Below are 15,266 nucleotides of genomic sequence, written 5' to 3'. Positions count from 1 at the left end.
ACTTTGTTCATTTTGCACTACTGTGTTTTATTCCATCGTCTTAACATATGAACAATTTATTTATCCTCTCTAATGCTGAGGGACATTCAAGTTATTTTAAAATTTTCCCAGTACAAAGAATACTGCTGCGAGCATTGTTACATGTGTTTCTTGGTACACGTCTTGTTTCTTGGTATAAATTTCTCTTAGATATATATCTAGTAGTAGTACAGGCCATCCAGCTATATATACCTTCAGGATTACTGTATAATGCCAAGCTATCTTTCCAGAAGAATTGTATCTCCTTTCCCTACAATATATTAGAGTTCCAGTACTCTGTATCCTTTTTAACACCTGATCTTTATATTTGTCAGTTTGATAAGTTTGCAATATGTCTTTGTCTTATTAATTTTATAATTTGTATGTATAGATGTATATATTATGCACACACACACATATATATATCTCACTTCTTTTTATCCATTCATCTGTGGATGGACACTTAGTTTGCTTTCCCATCTTGGCTATTGTAAATAATACCGCAATAAACATAGGGGTACATATCTTTTCAAATTCGTGTTTGTGTTTTCTTTGAGTAAATACCCAGGGGTGGAATTACTGGATCATATGGTATTTCTATTTTTTATTTTTTAAGAAAACGTCATACTGTTTCATAGTGGTTGCAGCAACTGGCATTCCCATGAATAGCGCACAAGGGTTCCACTTTCTCCACATCCTCACCAACACTTGCTGTTTCTCTTTTGGATGGTAGTTGTTCTGACAGGGTATGAGATGATTTGGTTTGCATTTCCCCAATGGTTAGTGATGTTGAGCATCTTTTCATGTGTCTCTTGGCCATCTGTATGTCTTCTTTGGAAAAATGTCTATTCCAACCCTCTACCCATTTTTAATTGGATTTTTTGGTTTAAAAATGTAAAATCTTACTAAAACATTAAGGAAAATGTAGACATGAATGGAGAAAGATAAAAATAAATGAAGGGATACCATGTTCATTCTGGGGAAGTCTCAATATTCTAAGCTTCCAATTTTGCAGAAAGTTTCCCATAAATTTGTGTGGCTTACCTTTTTGCATACAAATATATTTACTGGATGAGGTAACTTTTGTCGTTAAAGAGCCAACTAAATTATTAGACCTAGCATAAATTCTTTCCCATCTGAATGAGTTCTAAATCCTTAGATTACCTTCTCGGGAGAGAAATTTAACAAAGAGCATCACCTAGTGACATATTCTAATATCTGCATTTCTGTATTTAGTGCTAAGAAAGATTTTGTCTTCTTTTTTTAAGCAGACATAAATGTAATTGTTACATTTAGTTCATTTATATATTTTTTAGGAAATACTTTGTACAGTCTAAAAATTTCTTTCATTTGGAACTCAACATGGATCTAAATCCTGTGTGTCACTTACTAGCCGTATGTCATGGTACAAATTAGGTAATCTTTCTGTGTCTTGGTTTTCATGAGGTTGATAGAAGGATTAAATGCATTAATATGTGAAATGCTTAGAACTTATAAGAACACTATACAATGAATGCTATTACTGCTACTACTTGATTATATATAAATAAATCAGTAATGGATTAGTAATTATTAATAATGAAGAAAACTGTTTGCCTACATTCTTCAAGTTACATATATATCTATAAATACCTATAGTGATATATATCTATATATATGTACATATATATTTGGAGTGCAGAATGTGTGTATATATATGTATATGGAATATAGATTCCATATGTATATATATATATGGAATTGTTAGTTGCAGATCCAGTTGCTACCTGGTTTCAGAGTCTGTTTTTAACTACTGTACTATTGTACCCTCTATCACATGTCAAAAGTAGTTCCAAAGGTAAATAGAGAAAACTATATTAGATGGAGGACATAGCATGAACTTATTTGGTGACTAAAAAGGCTTAGAGTGATGACAATATAATAATAGCATTCATTCATTCAACAAATAATCATTGAGCACCTATGTGTTCAACGCCTATTCAAGATATGTGGGATACAACAATGAATAAAACAAAGATCTTTATCCTTTCAAAGATGGCTTTTTAGTGGGTGGAGACAGACAATTAGCAATAAACATAAGGACTAAGTTATATTAGATGGTGAAAAGTGCTGTGGGAAAAAATACAGAATGGTTGGGTAATTGGGAATCTAAGGGCTTGGATAGCATAGGAATGAGTGTGCAAGTAAGTGGCAAGTGAGCTGTGATTTTTAAATGAGGTGCCCAGAGAGGCACGTTGGGGAAGAATGTTCCAGGCAGAAGAGACAGCCACTTCAAGATTTTGCCAGATGTATGAAAGGAAGAGCAAGAAAGGATTAAGTTGGAGAATCATAAGACATCAGGGAGGTAATGGATGGCCAGATCATGTGAAACTTGCTTTTAAGAGGTTTCTTATTTTTGGTTATTATTCAGCCATTTGACTGTGAAATTTTTGTTAGTGCCTTAAGGTTTCCTCAGTTCTTCAGATCTGTTGCTCACTGTCCTTAAACTTGGAAAGTTGATGGCTGTTGCTTCTTCAACTATTGCTTTTTTCTGTTTTCTCCTGTCAGACTAGCACTTCAACTACACTTACTGTTAGACTTCTTTGACTGTGTCCCTTGTCTTTCTTATGCTATTTTTTTTTCATTTGTTTTTACCATTCTGTGCTTAAGTTTGTAGGTTTTCCTTTCTAAAAAAATTTTAATTATTTTTTTTAAAGTAGGCTCTCTGCCCAATGTGAGGCTTGAACTCAAGACCCCAAGATCGAGAGTCAACGTATGCTACTGACTGGGCCAGCTGAGTACCCTCAGTTTGTATGTTTTCTGTTAGCCTTTCTTTGTATTCATTAATTCTGTCTTCTTGGTAAATAGGATTAAGGTGTTTTTAAAGCCAGCTAGTAAATTGTTAATTTCAGATACTGGATTTTGCAGTTTTAAAATGTCCAGTCTTACATGGAAACCAACTTGACAATAAACTATTTGTAAAAATAAATAAATAAAAATAAAATAAAATGTCCAGTCAATTCTTTTTTTTTATTGACTATAACTGTTGAAATGTTCCCTGTTACGTATCTTATGCCTCTTTTCCTCTTTTTTTCTTTGACATATTCATCATAGTTATTTTCAAATCCCTTTTTACTTTTGTTTCTTTCACTGATTCTTTTCTCTTGATTATTGGACACGTTCTCCCGCTTTGCACATCTAATAATTTTTATTGTTTGCTCGAAATTGTGGATGATACGTTATAGAGGTTTCCTCTGAAAAACAAATGACTGGTCAGATCAACCTGGTCCTGTCAGAACTTGGGTTTAGGCTTTACTGGGGTGGTCTGTTTCAGTTTCACTCTTATTTCTAGAATTCCTTATTCCTATCTCTTATTCCTCAAGTATTGTCTTTATTTTGGGGCATGAATTTTCTGGGGTCTTAACGTAGGTAAGCCCAGACTCCAGCACTGTGTAACCTCTGTCATCTCTGCCTGGCTCTAAGCCTCTCGGCACTAGTTCTCTGCTAGGACTCCTTCACTTGTGCCCTGGCCGTGTGCGGCTTTGGAGACTGAAGAATGACCAGAGAAACAGAAGTACCAAGAAAGGGTGTCCTGGAAGGCAAGGACACGGGGATTAAGTGCAGAACGTACCCTGGTTCTGTTCAAAACTAAGCCCTCTCGATAAGCTCATCGAATGTTCGTCACGGATCTGTGTAGCACTAACAATCATTTTTCACGTTTTACAGATGAGACATTGAGGCGAAGTAATTAGGCACACAACCGAAAAGTTTGAGGCCTAGGTTTTGAATCTATACAATCATCTGATCCCAGAACCACTTCTGCATATTAGGGTTAGTATGCATAAGAATAGTACGTGAGTTGCTGACCGGATAACTCCATTGTTTTCCATACTATCACTATTCCAGGGCTGTGCTGATAGTCTTCTGTTATGCTTTCATATTCCATTATTTCAGATAATTTTGAGCTTTTTCTCTATTGGGTCCCAGGCATCACTGGAGAATGCTCATTGTTGATGCCCTTGCATTCAAATCACTTTTTTTTTTAAACATTTTTTTAATGATTTATTTATTTCTGAGAGAGAGAGAGACAGCGTGAGCAGGGGAGGGTCAGAGAGAGAGGGAGACACAGAATCTGAAGCAGGCTCCAGGCTCTGAGCTGTCAGCACAGAGCCCGATGCAGGGCTCTAACCCACGAACCGTGAGATCATGACCTGAGCCAAAGTTGGACACTTAACCAACTGAGCCACCCAGGCGCCCTCAAATCACTTTTTTATACTCCTTTCTGTGACTGTTATTTCCACATCTGAGTCATAAAATACCTGTAATTTCTGCGTAGGTGATCTCACTTTATTGTGAGACCTACTTTTATTATGGAAACAATATAGGTGTTTGCAAGCAATTCTGAATATATCCCGTAACTTGTATTAGGATTGTCTTATATTAGAATTATCCAGTAGGTTTCAGTGATCATCTTTTAGTACAGTAATTATTAGAAGAAAAAAAACTTGTTATATGTACTTGGTACATATGTATTTCTTTAATCATGTAAGATAAACAGCAGTGTTCTGAGTAAATGTTCTCAAGTTTTCAGGTTACTAAACTAAGTTCAGAAGTTAAGTGACTTGCCACAGTCAAAAAGATAATAAGTAATAAACTTAAGATTCAAACCAAGTCTCTATGGCTCCAAAGCCTGTATTAGTTCAACCACATTATGCAAAATTGCCCATATTCCATGTTCTTAAACAATTTTTTTCCCCGTAAGTGAAGTTTGTAACAACATTAACTTGAACACACCTCTGTCCCTTCCCATCTCCCTCTTTCTGAGTCTTTTCCTTTCCTGGTAACATTAGTTGTGTACTGAATGATTGCGCTTTTCAAAAGCTACATTTTTTTTTTTTAATAGAAAGGTGTAGATATCTTCCATATAACTTGTGGCTTAGAATTTTGTCATTCATGCTCATATCATGGATAATAGTGAATGTTCCAAGAACGTTTTCCACGGTTTTTATTGGCAACCCTTTTTGGAGTCAAAGATGTATGTTGGGATTATATACTCAGCTCTCTACTAATGAGTCCTACACTTCTGTCAGTAATTATACAGATGGAAATGATTATGCATGCCTAAATCTCTTACATAAGACTTTTCAAGGAATTAAAGCACCAGGCTTTCAAGAGATACCACTGCAGGGGCGCCAGGGAGGCTCAGTCGGTTAAGCTTTGGCTCAGGTCGTGATCTCGTGATTCATGGGCTCAAATCCTGCATCGGGGCCCTGAGCTGACAGCTCAGAGCCTGGAGCCTGGTTTGGATTCTGTGTCTGCCTCTTTCTGCCCCTCCCCCACTCAATAAACAATGAAAAAAAAAGATTCACTACATGAAATTACGCAAGATTGTACCTTTTATTTCTATATAATCTTAAAAATTAAAAAATTTTTATACCCTTAAAATTGGTTTCTTCCAAAGGAAGAATGTGCATTATTGTAAGATGTATAGTTAATACTTGTACTAGTTTGGAGAATTTTAAGATATATATTGGATATAAAAATACCAATAGTACCTAAGTGTTCAGAAGTTGATTAAGTGATACGGTATTTCATCAAAATTTGGTTTAGAAGTTTCTGTAACCTCTAGAAATATTAATATGAGGTATATAAATTAAATTTTATTATTAAATATTTAAATGTAAATTCTTAAATACTATTTAAAATTAAAAATTTTCAGCATGCTTTTTGAAGATTTTATCCTTAAGTAATCTCTACATCCAACATGGGGTTCGAACTTACAACCTCAAGATCAAGAGTCACATGCTCCTACCCCCTGAGCCATCCAGGCACCCCAGGTTTTTTCATTGTTTTAAAGCAAATCAAATGTCTTTGAACTCAACATTAAGTTGTAATTAGTATTTTAAAAGATAGACAATGTCCATTGGTAAACCTCATAGATATGATAAGCAAAAGAGTCCAAACACAATGAGATTATTTTATAATTCTATTTATAGAGAAGTTCAAAAATGGTCAAAACTAATTTATCATGATAGCCATCAGGACAGTGGTTACTTTTGGGGGTGTGGTATTGACTAGGAAGGGACATGAGAGAAACTTCTGGAGTGCTAGAATCACCTGATTTTGATCTAGGTGATGGTTACACAAAGGTATAGAAGTATAAAATTCAACGCTTATTGTAGTTAAGTGTTATGTGCATTTGAAAATAATTATAACACTAAATTAAAAGAACTTAATAGTATACTGTTGTCAAAACCGTGCCTTGAAGTAAAGCAACATAAATCTTTATTTTAGGGGAATAGGAAGCAGAGTGACTTGGAGGCAGAAAGATGTTTGAATCCTAACCTTGCCTCTTATGATAGTTGTATGGTCCTGGACCAATTGCCTTACTTTTGTGACATTACGTTATGTGTATGTTACCTATTTGCAAAATGAGGATAGTGACTTCTACGGTATAAAATTTCTGGAAGTATTAAATATAGTATCCATGAAGCTCCGGGGTATAGTAGGTGCTCATTCATGATGTTTATAAATATTATGTTATAAATTTTGGTTTTGAGATTTTGTTTTAAATTATCCTAAGGGGCTGTGTTGGGGTGAGAAGTAGGTAAACTGGAAATTCTTGGATTAGGAAAAAGAAACCAAAAAAAGCTTGATTTAGAATTCTGTTACACTTCCAATGAAAGCATTTGTACACGAAGTGTCAGAACTGTTATTGGCTATATTGCGAGGGATAGACCCTTCAGTGACAACACATGCAAATTTCTAACAGGCTTTAGAAATAATATTTCTGACAGTAACAACTTTACAAACTGCCTTTCATTTCTTTGTTAAAACTGAGTAGGGGAGCACCTGACTCTTAACTTTGGCTCTGTTCATGATGTCATGGTTCATGAGTTTGAGCCCCCTCCATAGGGCTCTACACGACAGCACCGAGCCTGCTTGGGATTCCATCTCTCTCCCTGTCTGCCTTCCCCCGCACATGGTCTCTCACTCTCTCTCTCTCTCTCTCTCTCTCTCTCTCTCTCTCAAAATAAACTTAAAAACAAAACAACTCAGTAATTCCATAATGCTAACTATAATATCACACACAGAGAAACTTTCTGAGAAACTTTAGTAAATCAAATGATCAAAAATTTTATATCTTAAAATTACATAATGAGGGGCACATGGGTGTCTCAGTCGGTTAAGCATCCAGCTTCAACTCAGGTCATGATCTCACGGTTTGTGAGTTCAAGCCCTGCCTTGGGCTCTATGCTGACAGTTCAGGGCCTGGAGCCTGCTTCAGATTCTGTCTCCCTCTCTCTCTGCCCCTCCCCTGCTTGCGCTCTGTCTCTCAAAAACAAATAAAACATTAAAAAATAATTAAAAATATAAGATTACATAATGGATTAAAAATAGAAAGTTAGGGGCACCTGAGCGGCTCAGTTGGTTGAGTGTCTGACCCTTGATTTTGGCTCAGGTCATGATCTCACAGTCTGTGGGACTGAGCCCCCAGGAGGGCTCTGCACTGACAGCACAGAGGTTGCTTGGGATTCCGTCTCTCTCCCTCTCTCTCTGCCCCTCCCCAGCTTGTGCTCTCTCTGCTCTCAAAAATAAATTAAAAAAAAAAAAAGAATGTTAATTAGAAAAGCATATTCCACTGCACTGAAGTGTTATTTAAATTATAAATTTGCATGTTTAAATTACAAATAAATTTTGTGTAATTGAGTATGACTTCGTTTATTCTACCTTTTTAAAAAATGTTTATTTTATTTATCATGACCTGAGCCAAAGTCAAGAGTCAAATGCTCACCCGACTGAGCCACCCAGGCACCCCTATTCCACTTTTTATTTTTATTTTAATCTAGTCACAGATTTATTTGTGGAAAATATTTTCTTTAATCTGTAAGAGTTTTTTTCCTTTTAACATTATAGAGAAAAAAAATCATGGTAACACGGGGAACAATGACCTAAGCGACCAATACAGGAAATGAATTGGCCCCGAGGAAATCGGCAAGGCCAGGTGAGGTTAGGAAAGATGATCTCCTATGGGACAAAACTGACGTCCCTCAGCAGCGGACATGACAGCATGTCCGCAAACTCAGGAAACACAAGATAAACTGACTTTTAAACTCTTGTTATTTACACTTTCAAATAGTATACTCAGTCTGTTTTCTGGTGAAGTACTCTAAAGCAATAGATCCGATTGTTATTCTGGAAAAAAACACTACAGAGTGTCCAGAACATCTGGTAACACAGGAAGAGTAGCATATTTATGATGCGTCACCCAAAAGCACACTGCACAGAGTATTTGGAAGTGCAACTGAACAGTTAGTTACACGCTGTTTAAAAATACGTTTCTCCCTATGTTTCCCGCCTTAGCAACGCTCGTGACTGCCAGCTGAACGAGGCAGGTGCAGCGTAAGTGGCTGCCAGTGCGCAGTGACGAAAACAAGACTTACTGAAACAAACAAGCGTTTCTTTTAAGTAATTCGGAAACGATTTTGGAATCCCATTGCCTGGCATTGAAAACAGTACATTTCAGATCCTATTAAGTGATTGATTTATACATGGGAAGCCCTCAATCAGTAGTTCCAGAAATGCTTACTGATGCTATGCCACTGTCCGTAAAGCTTGAGAGGATATCCTCCAGAGAACGCAAATCCCAGAGGAGAGAAGCCGCGTGGGGGCTCCCTGTCTGTGCAGGGTCACGGTCATTAATACAGGGTTGGCCCTGGAGAACCGGGGCGACCCCGGCTGCAACCCAGACATGCCCTGGGGGCTAGACTGGAGACAAAACAGGAATCCACAGAACAGCTCCATTATTCGTGCGGACGAAGCATCCGACCAGGCAACTTTTCTGTGTTTTTCCAGTCGTACGACTTCCTCTTTTTTTCTGTGATCCAACTTGTCAAGTACATTTTGCCCACACATGGGACACGCCTGTGGGCCCAGAAGTCAATCCTGTGCTTCCCAGCTGTAAACTGACTGCAGACAGGACTACACACGCCATGGAATTGAACTTAAAGTAGTAGTTGTTTTGTTCAATTGGTGCACTGGGTGACAAAAAGATTTTGGGGGATTTTCAACTCTGGGGTCGCTGACCCCACCATTGTGCATGAAGCCCATGAATTTCACACGTACACTCAGTATTGTTTTTGCATATCTGTCTACTCTTTTTATATGTAGTAGATGTGATTAGTTAATGCAAAGTCAAGTTATTACTGAGTCCACAGGATTCTTGAAATTATGCATTTCCTCGATTTATACTAAAGATTCAGTTAGAATATATAAGGCTGTCACTGTTTTTTGCTGTTAAAAAGGGATTCTCCGCCTGGTAGTTGGGAACCACTGATAAAACTATCAGCCTCATTCTGATGTAAATCCTGTAATACTCTCTGAAAGCCTTTCCCACAACATAGTGATAATTTCATCTCTGTACTTTTTAAATGCTTTTTTGAGGTATAATTTACATATCATAAAATTCACCCATTTTAAGTATAAAATTTATGATTTGGTAAATTGACAGTGTTGTGCAGTTATCACCACAACCTAGTTTTAGTCATTCTCATTCCCCCTCCCACCCCAGCCTCAGGCAACTAATCTCCTTTCTGAGTCTATAAATTGCCTGTTATGAGCCTTCCATATAAATGAAACCATAAACTATGTAGTCGTTAAGCCTGACTTTTTTTTTAAGTTTATTTATTTTGAGAGAGAGAAATTGTGAACAGGGGAAGGACAGAGGGAGAACAAGAGAAAGAGCCAGAGCGAGTGAGTCTCAAGCAGGCTCCCACTGTCAGTGAAGAGCCTGATGTGGGGCTCGAACTCTTGAACCATGAGATCATGACTTGAGCAGAAGTCAGATGCTTAACCGACTGAGCCACTCAGGCACCCCAAGTCTCGGTTCTTTCATATAACAGAACATCTTTGACATATATATGTGTTGTAGCATGTATCAGCAGTTCATCGTTTTTTCTCTTTCTCATATTCTCTCTCTCTCTTTTTTTTCCTGAATAGTAGCCCACTCTATGGACATACTAATTTTGTTTGCTCATTCAATTCCACTTTATAGCTATTATGAATAACTCTGTTGTGAGCATTTGTGTGTCTTTGTGTGAAACTATGTTTTTCTTTTTCTTGGGTATACATACCTGGGGTGAGCTCTCTGGATCATATGGTAAATTGATGTTTAACTTGGAAAGCAGCCACGCCATCCCACCATCAGTGTTGAGGGTTCCCCACTGTGGAGGTTCCACACTTGAAATTATTAATCCATTTTGATTATTGCCATTCGAATGGGTCTAGAATCTCAATGTGGTTTTAAGTTGTGTGTTCCTAATGACTAGTGATATTACTGACTCTGAATCTTTTTATGTGCTTATCTACCAGTTGTATAACATCTTTGGTGAAATGTTTATTCAGATATTTTGCCTATTTTTAATTTTTTTAAAGTAATCTCTAAGCTCAATGTAGGGCTTGAGCTCAACAAACCAAAGACTAAGAGTTACACGGGGTGAGTTGAGGTGGAGGGTAGCTTCTGGCTGGCTCATTTGGAAGACCATGTGACTTGATCTTGGGGTTGTGAGTTCAAACCCCATGTTGGGTGTAGAGATTACTTAAAAAAATAAAATATTAAAAAATAAAAGAATAGGCAAAATGTCTGAATCTTAAAAAAAGTTCTTTAAAGACAAACAAACCATGAGACTCTTAACAAGGGGCACCAGGGTGACTCAGTTGGTCTAGTGTAGGACTCTGTGCTGGGTGTGAGGTCTACTTGAGATTCTCAGAGCAAGAGAGAGACTCAACAATAGAGAACAAATTGAGGGTTGTGGGAGGTTGGACTAAATGGGTGATGGGTATTAAGGAGGGCACTTAGGATGAACACAGGGTGTTACATATATAAGTGATGAATCACTAAGTTCTACTCCTGAAACTGGTACTACACTGTATGTTAACTAACTAGAATTAAAAAAAAAAAATTGAAAATAAATCCATTGCATACTGTACCTACTGAACCGGCCCAGCACCCTTATTTTGCCTATTTTACAAATTGGGTTGGGGCACCTGGCTGGCTTAGTTGGTAGAGCATGCAACTCATAAGCATGTGACTTATGATCTCAGGGCCATGAGTTCAAGCTCCACCTTGGGTGTGGACCCTACTTTAAAAAAATTGTGTTGTTTTCTTATTATGGAGTTGTAGGATTTCTTTGTATATATTTTATATATAAATCCTTTACTGGATATACCTTGGAAATATTTTTCTGCCAGTCTGTGGCTTGTTTTATATATATATTGCATATTTTTAAAAAAATATTTCATGTATATAATATGATAAATATATCTCAATTTAAAATATCCTTCACATTAAATAATTAATAATGTGCAGACATAATAATCCATCTGGTAGTCATGAAGATTTGGAGTCCTGAAGCCTGACAAACTATCTGCTATAACCCCCCTCCCCCGCTACATGCTGCATCATTTATGAAAGTTTTAGAGCAAGCATTTGTGTGCACAGTTTTGATGAAGTAAAATTTTAGAATTGGAAAACATGTAGAGAGTCAATAGCTAACATAGTATGAAATTTTATGTCAGGAATTTCTGTTTTTCTTCTGTGGTGGGTATAATGTGTGCGTTTCCCAAACAACTGGGGAGGGTGGGGGGCGGCACCCCTGGCAATGTGAGGAAATGGCTTTCATTTATTAAGTTGAAGTGGAATTTCAATGAGTAAATGCATTAGTGCACATGCGTGTGAAGGGGGTGGTTCAACTAGGGTCTTCATGAAAGGAGGAAAAAATAACCGGATCCACCTTCAATAATGAAAACTTGTAGCTGCAGCAAACCAGGAAAGCCAAATGTGCATCCTCATATCAGCTCTGATTCTGCTTAAGAAAATGGTGATACAACCATTTTCATTGCGGGAATCATTTTGGTCCAATCCATATCCTCTTTTTGGCTTTGTTGTTGTTTTTTAAGGTTGCTCACTTCTACCACTGGACTGGCCGCTGTTAGCTCCACATCAGAGAGTACTTACGTCTTTGCTTGTTTTTATTAAAAAATGAGTCTGTAGGGGCACCTGGGTGGCTCAGTCAATTAAGTGTCTAACTTCAGCTCAGGTCATGATCTCACAATTCGTGGGTTCCAGCCCTGCATCGGGCTCTGTGCTGACAGCTCAGAGCCTGGAGCCTGTTTCAGATTCTGTATCTTCCTCTCTCCCTGACCCTCCTCACCGCCCCCCCCCCCCGCTTATGCTGTCTCTCTCTCTCTCTCAGAAGCAAATTAAAAAAATGAGTCTGCATCAGTTATTTTTTATAGAAATAAACTTTTTTATATTTTTCATGCAAATGCCCTATACCTGTAGTCTCTGGCTGATGCCATTTCTTTCCTCTCTTCCCATTTGGTAGAATGAATTTGTTCCTGCTTGAATCTTTTTTCTATGATTTTACTTATTAGTTTTTTATGTTTATTTTTGAGAGAGAGGGACAGACAGAGCACAAGTGGGGGAGGGCAGAGAGAGGTATGCCTGGGGGGAACACAGAATCTGAAGCAGGCTCCAGACTCTGAGCTGTCAGCAGAGAGCCCAACGCGGGGCTCAAACTCATGAACTGCAAGATCATGACCTGAGCCAAAGTCGGATGCTTAACCAACTGAGCCACCGAGGTGCCCCTATTTAGTTAGTAAACTCTACACTCAATATGGGGCTCAAACTCACCATCCTGAGATCAAGAGGCACATACTCTACCAACTGCCCCAGCCAGACATCCCCATTCCTGCTTGAATCTTGAGCTGAACATATTTTGTCCAGTACGCAAAAGTATACATGCTATGAAGATCACGGTATAATGCTATTAACTGCCCCCCCACCCCCACCCCATGAGAAGAGCATCCACTGAGATTAATGCTTCCTCAGTAATATGATATTGGGCAGTGGTCCCCAGACCTGGATTATATTAGAATCACCTGTGATATGTATTTAAAATACTGACCTAGTCTAGCCCCTTGGACAAAGCTTTCCTGCCATATTGATAACGATAGTTGTAGTTTGGGTAGCCAGTAAGGCAGGCCAAAATGGCTCAGCAGGCCAGCGTCCAGGCTGGGCGTACAGTTGTCATTTCAGCGTGTTTAGCACAGCTGGGACAATGGGCTCACCCCTCTCGACAGCCTGGTACTGTGAGCCCTTAGGCACAGAGCTGTCTAAACTTCAGGGGTGGCAGGGACAAACCCGCCATATTTGGAAACATTGTTTTGTAAGGGACAAACGTGGGTGACATTTAGGAGCCTTAGGGAAATACAGCAGGACAGATTAATCTTGTACTATGAGAGAAATGTGGGAGAAACAAATTATTGGCTGAGAGGTCTCCTGACTCCTGACCCGGTAACTTGTGACCACGTGGCCCTTCTGGGTTGCGGCAGCTCAATCTCTGGGGAGTGTTTGAAGGAAGGAGGCGCATCCTTTCCTGAGCAAGGGTCAGAGTTCAGGCTGACTCTGTTTCCCATCCCCACTGGCCTTCTCAAGTCCTGGTTCTTTAGTGTGTGATCTCCTCACTTCTTCGGAGTGCTTAAGTGCAAAGAGGTTTATGGAAAAGGGTTACTCTTACCCACCCCTTAAACATCTCCTTATTTTGTTTTTTGATGGAGGGAAGTAGTCTGTCTCTTAACATAGATTCAGATGATGTAACATTCAGAGATACCCAATTATACTTATATCAGATGAGAGGAAAAGTGACAGTGAGGCTCCATTCTAATTATAACTTTGTTACTAACTGGCTCTGTGACTCCAGCAAATTACTTCAAATGCCCGGCCTGAAGCTTCTGCTTGGGTAAAATAACAGAGTTGGTCTAGACGATTAGTTCTCATCGTGTGGTCCCAGGACCAGTGGCATCAGCATCTCCTGGGAACTTATTAGAGACCCAAATTTGGGGGCACCACCCAGATACACTGGAATATACTCAGGGTGGGGTCTAGCAATCAGTGGTTGGACAAGCCCTCCAGGGAATTATGATGTTTAGTGAAAACTGTTCTAGATTAGTAGTTCTCAGCCCTGGCTATGCATTAAAATCACCTAGGCAGCTTTTATAATCTACCAGTCCTGGGCTTTCCCCTCTGAAGATTTCGATTTAAATGATTTCTAGTGGGGCCCAGACGTTGTTATGCGGTTCTAAGGGACATCTAGATGCTATCTGAGGTCTATTACAGTAGAAGTCACTGTTTGCAAATGTAAATGCACACATCCAGACCTATAGCCTTCTTAAGCCACTAGGTGTTGCTATGATAAAGAAAGGCATTTTCTTTTTTTTTTTTTAATTTTTTTTAATGTTTTATTTATTTTTAGGAGAGAGAGAGAGACAGCGTGAGCAGGGGAGGGTCAGAGAGAGAGGGAGTCACAGACTCTGAAACAGGCTCCAGGCTCTGAGCTGGCAGTCAGCACAGAGCCCGACTCGGGGCTCGAACCCACGAACTGCGAGATCATGACCTAAGCGAAAGTCGGACGCTTAACCGACTAAGCCACCCAGGCGCCCCAAGAAAGGCATTTTCTAAACTGCCACCGGAAATGCACAAGCGGAGGAGTGTCTCTCTTAATTTCTGGTAAGAGATTTTCCTGTGATTTATATGTGAATACAGTTTGTTAAATATTTATTTGCAATTTGTGCAGTTTTATTGAAGGGAATGAAATGTCCATCAGTGAGAAAATGAATAAATAAATTGTGGTATATACGTACAATAGAATATTCCTGAACAGTGAAAGTAAATGAACTTGTGATACACAGAGCCCTACTTCTGTATCTCACAATTCAGTGAGGAGCAGAAAATAAAATGGACACAAAATAGAAATAACGTATGATTCCACTTAAATGAAAAAAAAAAAAAAACAAGCAAAATTAATCCGTTGATGGGGGTCAGAACAGTGGATACCCTTGGAAGTAGGACCAAAAGTGAGCATGAGGGAAACTTCTAGAATGCTGGAAATGTTCTTCTTGACCTGGTGATAGTTATGTACATATATACACATAAATGTATACTGGACTATACTCCTAAGGTTGCACTTTACTGTTTGGATGTTATTCCTCAATCATAAAGACTTACAAAAATTGAAATGGAATCCTCAGGTGGAAAAATTGGCACACTAGCCCAATATCACTCACTAGACTATTAATTTATTGTGCCATCTGTGGTCATGAGAGATGAACAGATTTCATGTTGATACTAAGTTTAAATGTGTATGTCAGTCTATCTGGCCCCAAGTTGAGGAGGTAATGGTATGATCGCTATATTTCAAGCCCTTCTT

This window comes from Hyaena hyaena, unplaced genomic scaffold (assembly GCF_003009895.1).
Source record: "Hyaena hyaena isolate Hyena2069 unplaced genomic scaffold, ASM300989v1 scaffold_196, whole genome shotgun sequence".
Classification (NCBI taxonomy): domain Eukaryota; kingdom Metazoa; phylum Chordata; class Mammalia; order Carnivora; family Hyaenidae; genus Hyaena; species Hyaena hyaena.
This window is presented reverse-complemented; position numbering follows the sequence as displayed.